This window comes from Lytechinus pictus, chromosome 15 (assembly GCF_037042905.1).
Source record: "Lytechinus pictus isolate F3 Inbred chromosome 15, Lp3.0, whole genome shotgun sequence".
In the NCBI taxonomy this organism is placed as follows: Eukaryota; Metazoa; Echinodermata; class Echinoidea; order Temnopleuroida; family Toxopneustidae; genus Lytechinus; species Lytechinus pictus.
Genome location: NC_087259.1, coordinates 14,760,968 through 14,777,451, shown reverse-complemented (window position 1 = coordinate 14,777,451; position 16,484 = coordinate 14,760,968).

Below are 16,484 nucleotides of genomic sequence, written 5' to 3'. Positions count from 1 at the left end.
AAATATTTGCACACGCAGAACTAAGGGAGCATATCTTGAAACAATGACTCATGAATTTCACCAACTATTTGTTATAAGCTATTGAAATCCTTGCATCTGATTGGCTCAAAGAAATGTTTTAAGTGAAAAAATCATTATTCGGGTCATGGTTTTTTGCTCCACTGGTATTCAAAATATATATGTTCATTTCTGTGGTATTTTATTTGTCTGATGATTTTCATGTAGGCATATATTAAGGCAAACATTGATTTTTAAGACTTTGAAGATTCAAGTTATAATATTCAGATGAACTGTCAAATAAAGTCATGTTTAGAATCGAAAACCTAAATTCGCCCTTCAAACTTTGAGAGGGAAATGCCAGAAAGAGATCTTTGATTCTTGAACAAACATCAGACCGAATAAGAAAATATAGACAGAGGATATCATGAAAGTGGCATGATAGGTACTTAGGGTCCGCTTCTCCGGGCGGGAGGCACTCACTGGTCGTATCCTAAAAACTGTAATTAGGCCTGCATAAATTGCAGAATAAAACAAAAAAATAAGTAAACTTCCTTCCGAATTAACCGATTTCTAAAAAAAAAAATTATCCATTTTCTACGCCTTAATTTACAGTACTATGGTTACTTGGATATTCATTTTCCAAATATCAAATACATTTACCCATGTAGCCTTTCAAATGCCCTTGAACCAATCGCTAACATTTATTGAATTTCACTTCTTCGGAACTCGTGAATTAATGGCTCTCATGTTTCGGGCGATTATCGATTTGTTGAAGAGAGATTCTAAAACGAAAGCGCATTTCAGCTCCTTTTCTATACACTTTCACAATCGGGATGTACTTCACGGATTATCCCCGCTATGCCCCCATTGAAAAAAACCTATGCCGCCCCTCCTTTTTACGGGCTACGCGGCCTACGCCACATGAAATGGCATGAAACGGAGGAAACTGATGTCCAATCTAGCCGCCAGCGACAGCAATGACCCTCCTGCGTCAAACAAATCATGGCGCGAGATCGTATCACTAACAGCGTCATGTAAACATGAATGTCGTTTGGAATGTCCCACCGTAATGTCATACAGCTTGCGCTCGTAACAAAACACAGATATTAAGGAAAGATACATATTTTTCTGGGTATCGCTATTATATTTCTTGGGAAATAATAAAATGTTTCATGTTGATTAGTGTAAATATTAATATAACCAAAGATTGACTTCAAGATAACATCATGATAAATTAGTAAAAAGTGTGTTATATTTTCAACCACTACATTCTAATTGTGACGTAGCGCATTATTCAATGTTTGCATCAGGGTTTACAGGCGTTTGAATAATCAGAGGTCTTAAATCTTGATATAACATTATCTTAAAACATCATTAAAGTATCAATAGCAAGAGCAAAACAAATAACTACATTTCGTTTGCTTTTCTCTTTCTTCAAATAATGAAACGACAGTAAATCTGTTTCTATGTCGGAGATTACCTTTAAAATTCCTATATTATCCAACGACGCGAGACGATGTGGAAAATTGATGTCAAAACAAGCTAAAGAGGACCGGCTCGACTGTATCTATTTCATTGACCTTCTTTAACCTCCCTTTTAAAGGTTACACTCATTTTTTTCCTTATAATTGTGAAAAACCTTTAAGACTCATCTCGTTGTTAAATACGGCCTGTTTCTTTCACATCTCGTATATTACACACTGTTGTAATAATCGGGAGTATGTGTTTGGTTCCTAAGTTACATCCGATTTCTGACGCATGTCACAGAAAATGTTGCACAGTATATTTTCTCCCCCACCCCATTCGCCTTCTCGGACTTTCCAGTTATATATTCAGACATTAGCACTGATGTTTGGTAAAACTATTTTTCTTAATCTTTCTCACATATCCCAAATTGTCTCTCCATCCAATATTAGGTCATGTTAAAATTCTCGTTCAACTTCATCTACAATACACTCAATTCTCTCAACGAAAATTCAAATCACCATGACAACAGTGTCATTGGCTTAAAATATCAAACTATCGTACATCATTGTGCCGTGTAACCTGGTTGTAATCCGAATAAACTTGGCAGTGGGATTTGGACGTGAGGGAGGGACCGTGATGACGTATTGATAATTGAAAGGTCATTGACCTTGAAGCGTGTCGTAGCAGAACGACCCTGTCTACTTGACCATCTGACCTTGATGACCCTTGAACTTTGGTCAGATCTCGGCGACAGATTGTGGACTGTCCCCTCGGGCCTATTCTTTTCCATAATTTCTTTCTATACCTCTGACAATTTTATCATCTTGCTCTGTCAGTCTGTCTTTTTCTCTCGCTTTCTTTCACACTCACACAAACACACCCACACCAGTAAATAACAGATTCTCCCTCTTTAAAAAAGTGTTCCTCGTTTTCACCAAACACTGATAATGTATATAAACAATCAACCTGTATTCTTCTTCGACACCTTTATCACAATTGTACACGATTGAGAGGCTATCAATAAATCTCTTCGTTACATCGTCCGTGCCCAAGACATGCAAGAGCCCAAGACCAATTTTACGTAGCCAAGTACCTTCGAAGTTGAAAAAAATTACTACGCTATAACCAGGTACACCTACATATAAATCGTCCTGAGCGATTCGAATAAACATCTGCAAAAAGTGGATTCTGATTTGTTTTCCTGAAAGTTGGGAGTGTGTGCTGAATAAAGTCTTAAATCTTTAATATACCTAGTGACGTGATGAGGCAAAAATTTTGAAGGGGCCAGATATGGCGTGCCGGGCAAAATTTATATAAAAAAATTGTCGGCGAGCGAGCAAAAATTTCGACATCTTTATTACAAAAAATCAAATTTTGTGATAGATTTTGACATAATATTCAGAAAATATCATATTTTACCTTTCTCACTTTCCTTTTCTTTTCTCTATTTTTCTTGGACGTGATTTTTTTTTTTTTTTTTTTTTTTTTGGGGGGGGGGGGGGGGGCGAGTTCCCCAAGCCCAACCCTATCTGTATACCAGTAAATATGATGTTACGTTCGATTTCTGCTCAATTTATGTTTTATGATTGCAATGTAGGGTAGGCCTCTTTCAATGTCACTATTCTTATTCTATCAAAATTTCATTCAACAACTAGCTCAACATGTAAAAGTAAAATTTATTTCCAGTCGTACCAGAGGCCATTTTTAGAAACACTCTCATCATGGGGCGTACCAGAAAAATCCCACGTACCACGCTGAGCGCATAATTATTCCCACCCAATACAACTAGTGTACAATGTAACCCCTTTCTCTAAGACGTCCTATCTTTCTCACGCCTTCGAGAAAAATATACCAACAAACGGTGCGTAGGAATCATGAGAAAGGCCTGGCTGAGAGTGTGAGAATGATCCTTAGAAAGCGATAGAAAAGGGAAAGGGTGTTAGAAAGGAAAAGAAAAACAGGTAAAATCCATGGGCATCGTAAGTATAACAGTAGTTGAGAACGATCTGATGGGAATTCGAGAAATTAAAGAATCAAAACCCGAAGTACTTTCGAAAGCGTGCTGCTGGGGCGACAATTTGTTCTGGTATAAGGATTCACCTGAGGAAGGCAGGATAAGTTGAGCCGAATGTTTACACAGCTATCTCCATATCTCTACCGATCACACCATATAGTGCGGGTCGGAGGCATCCCCTTGAAGAAATCCTATCCAGGATTGTTTTACCTGCTAGGGTTTAGGGTTAGAGGCGACGTGTCGTGACGGAGAACTTGAAGTCCCCGATCGAGACGTTCGAGGCCAAGAGCAAAGGGCCACACCCGGATAACTTTACGGCCCGCCCGCGGCTGAGATGGGTATCATAAGCAGTCGAACGTTGTTCGCTTTGTCTTTTTAACTATTTCAGATTCAGAGAATGATTTCTTCGTTTCATTGGTGTTTTGCTTCCATAGACATGATAGATTGCTAACAGAGAGCAGGGATATCAAACTTCTCGGAGATACAGATATCGTAAACACTTGCTATTGATGCCTAATCCTACATCCCTTAAAGTAACTCCCTATTGCGTCAAAGTGCACCCCGGCTGAAACATCAATATTTGATAAAATTACAAAAAGTAAAAGGTCTTACAGTAAAAAAAAAAGTCGATGCCGATGGGACTGCATGGTACTCTAACATGATCCTTGAAATTGTAGCTAATTGTTAAACATTTCTGATATTAGTATAATGATAAAATGAACCGGTCAACTTTAAAGTTAAAACGAAATATTGTGTTAAACATACATGTGACATTATGTTGACAGCAAATTAGTTGTGCCTATATTTCAAACAACTGTAGGCATTGAAAATGCCATATATGCATATAAAAGAGTTGTTCTTAATATTTTAATTCATTCAATTGTAAGTTCGCAGTGATAGCTCCAAAGCCAATCACTCCCTCTCTCGACTTCTCACAAAACGAGTCCCCCCCCCCCCCCTCTGTCCACCAGTACGTGAATTTAAATGCATTATACAGAACTCCACCTTTACAACAAAAAAACAAAAAAACTTCTCCCGAACATCCTCATAAAACATTTCGAAACAATAACCAAGTATGTCGACGGAAACACAGAACAGAACGTGAATATTCAAGAACAGATATTAAACCATGTAAACCTCAACCAGTAGGGGGCGCCCACCACATTTACCATTGTAACCATTCTCGACAAGGGGTTTCCATGCCAAGCCGTTGACCATATACAGTTGACAAAATGAAAATAGAAAGCCTCTAATCCTCATCCCATTTTTTTTTCTTTCTGATTTACTTCCTATTTCATAATTATTTCAATTATCATATCACGACTGTAATCTCGAAATACAATGTGAAATACCTCACGATTTCCGACAGGAATATGACTTTCTGATCTGGATATACTGTATTGGCCTACTATTCTACTTCAACGATACTTGTATCATTACAACATTTTTGTCTCACCTGCATAGCAGAGTGAGACTATAGGCGCCGCTTTTCCGACGGCGACGGCGGCGGCGGCGGCGGCGTCAACACCAAATCTTAACCTGAGGTTAAGTTTTTGAAATGACAGCATAACTTAGAAAGTATATGGACCTAGTTCATGAAACTTGGCCATAAGGTTAATCAAGTATTACTGAACATCCTGCCTGAGTTTCATGTCACATGACCAAGGTCAAAGGTCATTTAGGGTCAATGAACTTAGACCATGTTGGGGGAATCAACATCAAAATCTTAACCTAAGGTTAAGTTTTTGAAATGTCATCATAACTTAGAAAATATATGGACCTAGTTCATGAAACTTATACATAAGGTTAATCAAGTATCACTGAACATCCTGCATGAGTTTCACGTCACATGACCAAGGTCAAAGGTCATTTAGGGTCAATGAACTTTGGCCGAATTGGGGGTATCTGTTGAATTACCATCATAACTTTGAAAGTTTATGGATCTGATTCATGAAACTTGGACATAATAGTAATCAAGTATTACTGAACATCCTGTGCAAGTTTCAGGTCACATGATCAAGGTCAAAGGTCATTTAGGGTCAATGAACTTTGGCCAAATTGGGGTATTTGTTGAATTACAGCCATAAATTTGAAAGTGTGTTGGTCTAGTTCATAAAACTTGGACATAATAGTAATCAAGTATCACTGAACATCCTGTGCGAGTTTCAGGTCACATGATCAAGGTCAAAGGTCATGTAAGGTCAAAGAACTTTGGCCACGTTGGGGGTATTTGTTGAATTGCCATCATATCTCTATAAGTGTATTGGTCTAGTTCATAAAACGTGGAAATAAGAGTAACCAAGTATCACTGAACATCTTGTGCGAGTTATAGTAGTTTTCAAAATCAGCACTGCTGCTATATTGAATCGCGTGATGCAGGTGAGACGGCCAGAGGCATTCCACTTGTTTGTGATAATAACCAGCCTATAAAAACTTTTGATTTTGAAAAATGTAAGAAAATTCCGATCATCCTTTCGGTTAAAAATGCCAAGTTGAATGTCTAAATATCTACTGTGTTAAAGATAAACTTAAATATTCTTGTCTGCGTTGCTAATGCTATCCTACCGATAACTTGTTTAATTACTATACTGTTGAAAAATGATTGCCAAACTTTAATTTTCATTGTTGATAAATAATGTGAGCAATTTCCAGGAGCATTGTACTCCGATGTTAGAAACTCTTGCCGGTGTAACCGCTGGGCCACCCGCAGAGAAAAATGAACTCGTCCTAATTGCATATTGATTTATGGCATCATAACGCATCGGGAGGTTTTATTTGACGGAAAACAGGGGGGTTTGAGTTTTCAATGTTTCCGGCGGGAATACGGAATACCGCCCAAGCTTCGCTCTCGCAAAGACAACTTCTATCTGCATACTGAACTCCTCTCTCAATAGTAAAATATCAACCTTCAATAATGTGAGAATTTAGATTCAACGAATAATTTGATCTCGTTTCTTTGGCAGGCAATGTATCTGTTTCATTCAAAATAATATACTGACAAAGAGAAAATTACATTTTGTACTATAACTGCTACTGACACAATCCGTGATTTATTTCAGCAATAAATCTACCCACATCGTGCTGCACTCAACCCAGGTGAGGCGAACGGGTACATGCAGGATTAATTTCTTGAATGCACTGCATGGGCGCTGCTGATGAAGCGGCAGCTCGAGCTGAAGCTGGGGTGACGAGTGTCATGAGAGTTGCGCTTTGTAGCCTCTGGAAAAAAGCGCTTTATAAATCAAACTATTTAATATCAAAATTCGAAGAAAAAAAATAGAAAATGGATATATTGAATTGAATATATATATGAGCGTAGCCTCGGGAGAAGAAAGAACACTAAAGAATGTTTTGTCGTTGGCATGCCTGATCATTTAAAAAAATCAGTAGATATATAAAAATCATAAATAGGCTTATATGATTTACTTACTATCTTTCATGACGATATTAATAAATCACTTTGATATTACTGTACTAAAATAAAAAAAAACATGCTGCCACGTAGATCATGTAGATGATTCTGTGTATAGAGATTTTGGGAAAGTATCGTGATGAAGCATTTCTCCATCAAGGAAAATGTAAACGAAAAGTGTTTCCCGTGAGGCAATCTTACCCACAAGCACGAACCACTCACATTTCAGAAAACTATAATAAATATGTACGATATACACACACATTGCGATGCCTTGAAGAGGAACACTACTTTCATGACTTTTCACATCGTATACATAACGAACTTTCGTCCAGAGATGGGGAGAGGGACTTCTCGTAAATTCTTTCTCCAGTTTACTTTTGTTTTTCCTCAGTCTTATCCTCCTTCTTCTCATCCCAGCTAAGGTAAACGTACTTCAATCGGTTTGTTTTTAAATCATCAATACTCGGACCCAGGAGGCGTAGCGAAAGGAGGGGCTCTGAACGGGAAACTCTCCTTCAGAAGGGGGCAAATTTATAGGCCTAATTGTAACAACAACAAAAATGAGAATGAAGGTAACGAAGGGGGGGGGGTTATGGAACGCATTTTAATACTAGCCATGTAACATTAATTCTTGATACGTTTTATCCAGTCTACATATAACAACCGCTTATTTCCCTGTCCCTCGTAGGGCCTAACCGAAAAGGAAATATATTTACGGAGGAGGTTTTTTTAAGAGGTGGATAGAAAGTGATAGATCAATACTTCATTTTATTTCATGTCCCGTCACATTTAATGGCAAAGTGCCCCCTTTCATAAATTTCACAAATCCAACACCCCCCCCCCTCATACACGTTACACTTTACTTACATCTGGCAACCAGTTACATTGCCTTGTCTTTTAAGGCAATAAACCCTTTCACTCAGCATCTTCTATTTCTTCTTCAGGTATTGGCCTTTACTAGAGATAGTATCAATAAAATCCACTATCTTGTGGTGACGCCCCCTTAAATTATCTCTAACCCAGGCTACGCCCCTGCCCCAATACCCCCTCCTCTACCACTTTTGTCTTCCAGACGTCGTATAAGATGAAATCCAGATTGATGGTGGACTGGCACGCGTTCCTTTTCGGCGAGTAAAACAAACAACGAGCTCTTTCCATACCCGTCTCAATATCGAGATGGAGAAGAGAGAGAGTGAAGAAAATAGAGAGAGGAAGGAAGAGTGGGAAAGAGGTTGAATAAGGGCCAGTCCAAAAGTTTAGTGTTTGAAAAGTTTATTGGAGAGGTAGAATATATGGCGATAATGTCGGTATAAATCAACGCGTAAGAGGGTGTCTTAGACACGCTTGGCTTAAGAACATGGGGTTTTAGGAAGTAAAAATATGAGCATGGATTAAAGCAAGACTAAAACTCGTGTAAATTTTTCATCTGTTCATTAAAGGAAGATGGAAGTCCGATAGTCGAAAATTTATCAATGCATAAAGTCATACTTTATTATAATTATGAAAAGGTATTCAGGTGAATAGATTTAGATGTTTAGAATAAAACTAAAAAAATAAGTTTTTACCTTAGAGCATAAATAAATTTCAGTACGAGTTATAATATCTCTACAATGTCTTACATAATTTTGGTATTGATTTGAAGAAATAAAAAAATAAGAGTTCGAATTCAAATGAATTATTCAAGAGAGTTGCATTTTAAACTAAGAAAAGATTATATCGAAAACAAAGTATAACAATCTTAGAGATGAATAATCAATGTCTTATTTTAACATAAAAAGAATAAGACCATTACACAAGATACATTGTGTAAAGCAGAAAAAAAACAGATCATCGAAAGTTTGAGTCAAATTGGACAACAAACAATAAGAATAAGAATATGAATGCTGAAAACACTAACAGTATGGAGATCCTCCCACTGGCAATGCGACCTAGATCACTGATGCTGTAGCATATAATTTTAACTCTCCCTTTGAACAATGAAATTATACCCCCAAAACACATTTTTGCTCATTCTTATGATAGGACAAACAGTTTATCCATGATATAATGTTGTGAAACCTTCATTACATGTCTTCTCATAAAAATAGTAAACAAACCCGATCTAACGATACACTAGATAAAAAAAATAACAAGTGACATAATATGTACTTAAGTAATGAGAAAGTTGTACATGACTTGTGTAACATGACAGATCTTGGCAATGGGAGGATCAAAATAGCATTAGAATATTCATATGCTCATGGCTTTCTTAGTATTCATGAAGCTGTCATTGGTCTGTTTCTTTGATTTTTCTCTCCTTTATGAATTGAACTGATTTCAGGGAATTCTTTCTCCATTTTAAAGGTTTTTCCAATGATCTTCAAGGGTTTCTTTCTCCTTTTGGAAGGATTTTTTTTTTAAAGTCTATTGAAGGATTTTCAATGGTTTCATTTTTCTACTTTTACACAGGTGTCCTTGTTTCATTAATTCCATTTTAAGTGTTTTCTTCAGTCGAAAGGTTCAACTATATTCCTCCATCTGAGTTATTTAACGAAGTCAAATGATACCTAATTTCGAAGGTGGGACGGAAGAGACATAAGTTGTAGCAAATTATCCCGAAAGTTAAGAAATTCAGTCAAAGAATTCTGAAAACAGTTGACGTTTATCAATGAAGGACAGTGTGTGTTGGAGAAAGACGTTGTGTGTGATAGAGGGGGTGTTCTGAAATGTGATTTACATATTGTATTAATGCAATCCCATTAATTTCCTGAATATGTTTTATCTATTTTTTTGGATCCATAAACTTCATTTACATAGGCCTATCTAGATTTTTTATGTAATTCACATGCAGACATAATGTAAGCCTCTAGAGTAGACCATGTAGACCCTATTAGTAAAACAAAAGTAATAAAATAGTAATAGTTAAAAAAAATAGTAAAAAGGTAATAGTAAAAAAAAAAACTGTACATGTGCATTTCTAAAAAGGATAGAGGGGAATGAAAGCGATATAGCAAATATTTCCGAAATTTAAATTCTTTATCTTCATGTAAGTCCGAATATATATAAAGCCCCCCCCCCCCTCCCCCATTCCCTTTTTTCGGGGGGGTATCCATATTCCAATGTTTCCACACGCAGTGGGGGTACACCCCAAGTCATCTCAAGGCTAGACAACTATTGTTTTTGCCATTTTTGCACAAACCAAAACCTTCCACGTGCAATCCGAGCCCCTGGAGTAAAATCAGAGACGAAAAGGGGGAAATAGAGGGGGAAAATATTGAGAAATGCACCCGAAGAATCAGGCACGACGGAGTGGGTAAAACTCGCTCGATTCAAGCGGACAGCTACAAGGTCTCCGCTATGAGTCAGGCCGGTGGCTGGCCGTGGAGTCAAGCTGCGATCGCGGTAGGTTGTCAGCCGTTGGCAGCCTCTACCTTTCAAACCGCCCTCGATCACCAAAAAAAAATCATACCAACCCAAGACTCTAAAAAGTCTAGTAGGTAGGACATGCGTCCATTCCTCAGGCGACTTTCTGGAGTCAAAATATTAGCTGAAGGCTTTCATTTCCTTTTCGTTTTTCTTTCTCATTTCATTCTTTCCTCCCATTTTTTCTGTAGTCAAAGATTTAGGACTACTTCCACAATGACAGCGAACAAAACACGTGTTATCAATAAAAGAAAAAAAAAACTCTGAATAGGAAAACAATTGGCGTAATATTTATTGTTTTCATTTCCGATCAAACTGACCTTGCTAATTCTAAAACGGAATTGGCTTTATTGATTTATGAAGAATATTTATCTCTCTAAGTTCATGTCAATTTGATTTAACTTCATTACTCATATCATTTTCAACTTAACTGGAATAAAGTTCATATCAAGCTATAGTTAGAAAAAAAACATGTTATGTAACAATCCTTCATACGTTCATATCGGGATTTTGCTATCCGTTCGATGATTATATATGTGCAGTCTTAGAAAGTATGTCAGAAAAATCAGATGAAGAAAACCATGGACCTATGAGAAACTAAGCTCATCATCTCCCATTATAAGGCTGCTGTATTAAAATAGTCTTGTTCAAGACTCTTTATTGTTCGACCGGTGCATGGCGTGACTCATGTAGTTAATTGTCCACACTAGAAATAATGGCAAATATATAAGGACAGCTCTCTTGCTACAATGCTCCCCAGGGAGTGGAGAAAGTACAGTATATACATTGTCTGCGGGCGAGGTGGGATCCGATGACTGGGGTATAGGCCTATCATCAGTAAAACGATTAGAGACGTCGTCCGATGTATTAAACGTCATACAAAGTTGAATATATCGCATTATAACAAATAACAATCCACAACTAGACTGATAGTAAGTGACGATGAAGGCAGGAGCGCATAGACTTGGTTTAGAACCCGATCCGCCCAAGTCGTCGGAGTAAGGAACCATCGCTCAACATATTTCTTAGTTTATTTATTTATTACATTTACTTGTTTATTCATTTATTTATCTATTTATTTATTCATTTATTTATTCATTCATTTATTTATTCATTAATTCTTTTATTTATTTATTTATGAATTAATTAATTCATTCATTTCTTGGAATATATTTATTCAGGTACAAAAGATCTGCAATAAACTGTTTTTCAGCAATGACCTGATGAAAACAGAAACAAGGTTATAACAAACTTCATCACACATGTAAATACAAATCCAATTATGAGTATATTTCTCGAAATTTCTCAATCTTGAAACTTGAAGAGGGAGGGGGTATCATATGAGCCCCACCACCCCCCCCCCCCTTCCCCATCCACAAGAAGAGGATGTTGAAGGAAACAATTCGAGGAGTAATACAAAGGGAACACTGAGCTGTATTTCTAAAACTTGAAGAAGGCGACGCAAAACATCATAGGAGCTTCGCATACCCCGTCCACTTGAACGATGTGATGGGGGCCGGGGGTAAAGGATTCCAGGGGTAATACAAAAGGAGCAATGAGGTGGAGTGATGAAGGGGGCTTGTGGCAGAAATGGGGGTCGCGCATAAACAAAACCTCCAGATGAACCAACAGAAACTATGGAGATATTAATTCATGTTGCATTTCCACTCTCCGAGCTGTGTGTTATACCACTTGATTCATACTGGGTATACCGGCGGGGTACCAAAGGTGCCTTGGGCGTGGTGTCAGGGGTGTGTTGATACTGGTGGAGGGGTGCAAGAGGGAGGGAAAGAGGGCCAAAGTGGTATAACCGATGAGAGTTCGCAAAAAGCATTTTTGCTCACATTTTGTTCAAAACTGTCGAAAAATAAGAAGATAAATTCTGAAAATCTGTTTTCATCATGGCCATAATGATCATAGTGATCATATAATCTTTTTTCCTTTTAAACCTAGCCTGGTGGAGGGGGTTAAATGGGTACCGTTAGGAATTAATCCCTAAAAAGCTGTGAGCACCAGAATCGGTATACTGTCTAGCCTAGCGCCTTGATCACATAAGAAGGTGGATACATGCGATATATAAAATCCTATATTATTTAATTATTTATTCAACCTAAAATCATTTCGAAAAAGGCACATTATAAAGTTTGATAAGCCGAAATGAAATAATTGTTAAAAATGTGAGCCGTTTGTAAAACCTTCAAAACACTGACAATATATACTATTACGAACTAATTTCTTCCTATACAATCTTTTGCAGAGAATGACGTAACGAAATGACGAGGAGGACCAGACGCCTTATACAGAGTAACGGTCCCTGTATGCGTTATGATTTGTGCTTAAAATGGAAGCCAAAGTTATTCTATCTCGGCACCTTATGCCAGTTATGACGACACTGAATAGCAAATGGCTTCATAAATCTCAAATGAATTTATTATTGTTGCTGCGGTCGGCAGACTGAAACGCTCGGAGTGGTACTTCGGAGTTAAAGGTATACCTCGCATGTCCGAGAACGAAATTGCTTATTCGAGAACGTTTGAAGGTTTTCGATGGGAATGGGATATGAGATGGTGTGATGCGGGTGATGATGATGATGATGATTATGATCCTAGTGGTGGTGATGGTGATAGTGGTAGCATTCGGCATCGGTAGTTGTAGTGATGATTATCGTCATGCTGATGATGGTGCTTATGGTGGCCGATGATATTGAAGACATTGACGACTATTACCAAGGGGATGATGATGATAATGATGATTACATAGCGTCATCTATCTAGAACTAATCTATTCCGAGGCGCACTATTATTATTACCCGAATTTAGCGCGAGCTGCCTTTCAGTGCTCAGTGCATTCAAGGAATCATGGACCTATACTTCTTGTAGTAGGTCCATGAAGGAATTAATCCTGCCCGGTATCCATTCACCTCACCTGGGTCGAGTGCAGCATAATGTTATGAAAATATTGACGATTATCGTGGTAGTGGTGGTGGTTGTGGTAGTGGTGGTGGTGGTGGTGGTGGCTAAAAGAAATATGTCATGGCTGGTATTCGAACCCACGTCCCTCTGACTGAAAGACAAGAGTCACTAGACAACGACGCTCCCTTGATGATGATGATTGTAAGGATGATAGCAGTGGTGGTGTTTGCAGGTGTATTGCTCAAGTCACAGGTCTCAAATCGACCCCATACCGATCAAAGCTGTTATGTATATCAAATGCCATGTCATCGGTCGGTTTGGAGTCGGTTTCGTTGGTGTGACTGTTGCAAAAAAATCTGAGACCGATTGTTGAGGGGGGAAACTCGTCCTTTAAACACAAGAGACTCGCAAGCGCAGAGAGCGTGGAGGATCGACTAGTGTCAACTCAACATCGGGACCCGCTGACCTTTCTCTGTGTCATAAATCTCGGGAGAAAAATCAAGGAACGAAGATTATAAAGAAACAATGAGATAGGGACGAGTTGACACGAGGTGTCATCCATAAAAGGGTCCGTTTCCACTGATTCAGTATTGTTCTAGATTGCGACTATTATATGGTATAGTAAATGGGTGATTGTAACATTCAGGATGAAACCCCATTCATGTGAACGTGTTTTCGAAACCTTCCTTTTTATGTGCACTTACATTTAAAATAAAAATGAAGTGGCATTGAATCAATTTTCTAAAAAAATATTAGTCTAAGCAGAGTTGCACTGTATCTAATGCACAGACGAAGACGGGACTATATCAAAATTCGTGCAAAAACTTAATATCCAAAAAAAAATCATCATCTGTCTTAATTTGCTCTTTGTATCGTCTATTTCAATAACCACAGTTTTATACTTTCCACTCTTCAAACTCGAAGCAGAAGCAAAGGGAGCAAACAACGAAATGCTAGGACCTATACCTCGCTAAATTGTCCATGTCTTCTACAAGCGATATCACCAAAAGCCCTGGGCCCATTCCATAAAGACATATTATTATGACAAATGCACAATTTCTACAACAAAATTACCATCAGCCAATCAGATTGAAAGATTTCCGTAGCTTTTAATTGTTATCGCAGATTTGTTATTATAAAAAGTTTCATAAAATGGGCCCCTGACATGCCTGATGTAGATGGGCGATGAACAAGACAGTGGGATCAGTCATTTTACGACCAGGTAACCGGGCTATGTCAACGCCGTTAAAAGAATACAACAAATAAATGTAATATAACTATCCATGCCAAATTGCCCCGTGTGTGTATGTATTTTCAATCTTCATAAATCTATCTCCAGACGTTCAAAGGCATGTTCAGCGACGTAAGCAGTCGTCATGTTAAACATTTTGAACTTTCAGTTTCAAATGTCATTATGAAAAACGAATGAAGGCAAATTCATTTCAAAGAAACAAAGAAAATGTATGTGTTTAAGCAGAAAAAAAATCATTTTTTCTCATGCCAAGAGGTAAGTCGTTAACGCTTCCAAATGGTAATTCATTTTTGTAGTCACTTAATATTTCATCGCCTTCTTTTCACATAGTGTATAATCGCGATCATTGGCCCATAGCAGCAAACTTTGCTCATAATACGTCAATATTTTGAGAAAGGGTACTTATAAATCAAGAAGTTGAACTGATTCTGGAATACAAAAATATCAAATAAAGAAGATGTTCACTGTTTTTAGACTTACTTATTCATTCTAAGAGGTATAATTGCATCGATTTCTATTCATAAAAGTAGTTACAGAGAATTGGAGTTAAGACAGTGTAAGGACAAGGGCGGGCGGGACAAGGACGGGTATAAGAGCATGTCAATGGTTTTTTACCATGCTCTTGTGGTCTGTCACTTCAAGCCCCGCAGAAAGACAAATATTTTCATAAACATCAAACTTTGAGAGAACTTGGCCTCGGGGATGCCGAAAGTTCGGCACTGGGAAGACGCAGGCTGCGTCCATACATACAATACCTTTTTTTTTACAATAAATATTTCAACTGAAGGCACATAGATCTCACACTGTTGCACTCAATGTTACACGCAATTATTGTCCATCATCAACCAATAAGAATCCCTTGTAGAAGATTGTAATTAATCGCATGAATGATGTACTGACTCACTTGACTGATGATCGGCGTATAATATGGCGCAAGCAAAATTCTAAAATGACGCCACGGATTTGATTATAGTCTGCTTATTAATACTGAAACTACTCTTGGCCCTTCTTTCTAGATCTTCTTCATTTCTCGAAGATGTGGTAATAACCGAGCTTTCGCTCTGCGACGTACGGAGGATTTTCAAGAACAGATCAAATGTATTGTCAAATGCCCTTAACGACAAAGACCAACCAAGAAGACTCTGTCGACAATTGGTGAATCAAAACAACAGTTTTGTCCTGGACTCTGGACAAACGACATATTCGCAATTGTTCGTCAGCTTCGAAACTTGGAACGAAATTGCTGTTCCAGTTCACCAGTTTTCGACAAAGTCCTCCCGGCTTTGCTTTGTAATTTGACAGGCATATGCAATATATTTACTGTGTCCTTGAACCCTCTGTTCCTCCCAATTGAGATGTATGAACAGGGCATGTGCTGTGGCCACAGGCAGAGAGTGGTATGGAGCTAAGCCATCCCTAAACAACAAATGAAATATGAGTGGACGAATAAAAGAAATTAAGAGAAGGGGAACATAGTGACATAGGCGTGATATGTGACTAGACTATATAGTTAAAAGAGGAATAAACAACCTTTATCTAAAAAATATATACTATATTCATTGAGAAGGAAATATAACAGTGTTCTTTCTATGGTACATTTTTGTTACAGCCCCCGAGGAAAGGACCCCCCCCCCCCCAACTTTTTTTTTATTGTTTCTGAATTTATTTCCTTTTCTACACTTTCCCTATTCAGAGAGTCATTTTTAGAGAGTATGATCCTTGATTTCTTTAAAATTCTGGCAAACATTTATGAATAGCCCAGTGGAAGATGGATGTCCGATGGTTTGAAAGATGTGAGGCAAGGGACTGATAATTTGTCAAGGCTGATATTTTGACAAAATACTCGCAATTCAATATACCCCGAAGGAACGTCATCGTGATACTTTTCTCCTATTTTTTTTTTATTTTTTCCGTCTTTTCTTTTGAATCCTCATTTTCTGAGGTCAAATATCTGAATTCCCCAGCCAACTACAGATCACGGCCCTCGTGACATGAAGCTTTGCGATTGATCGTGTGCCTACT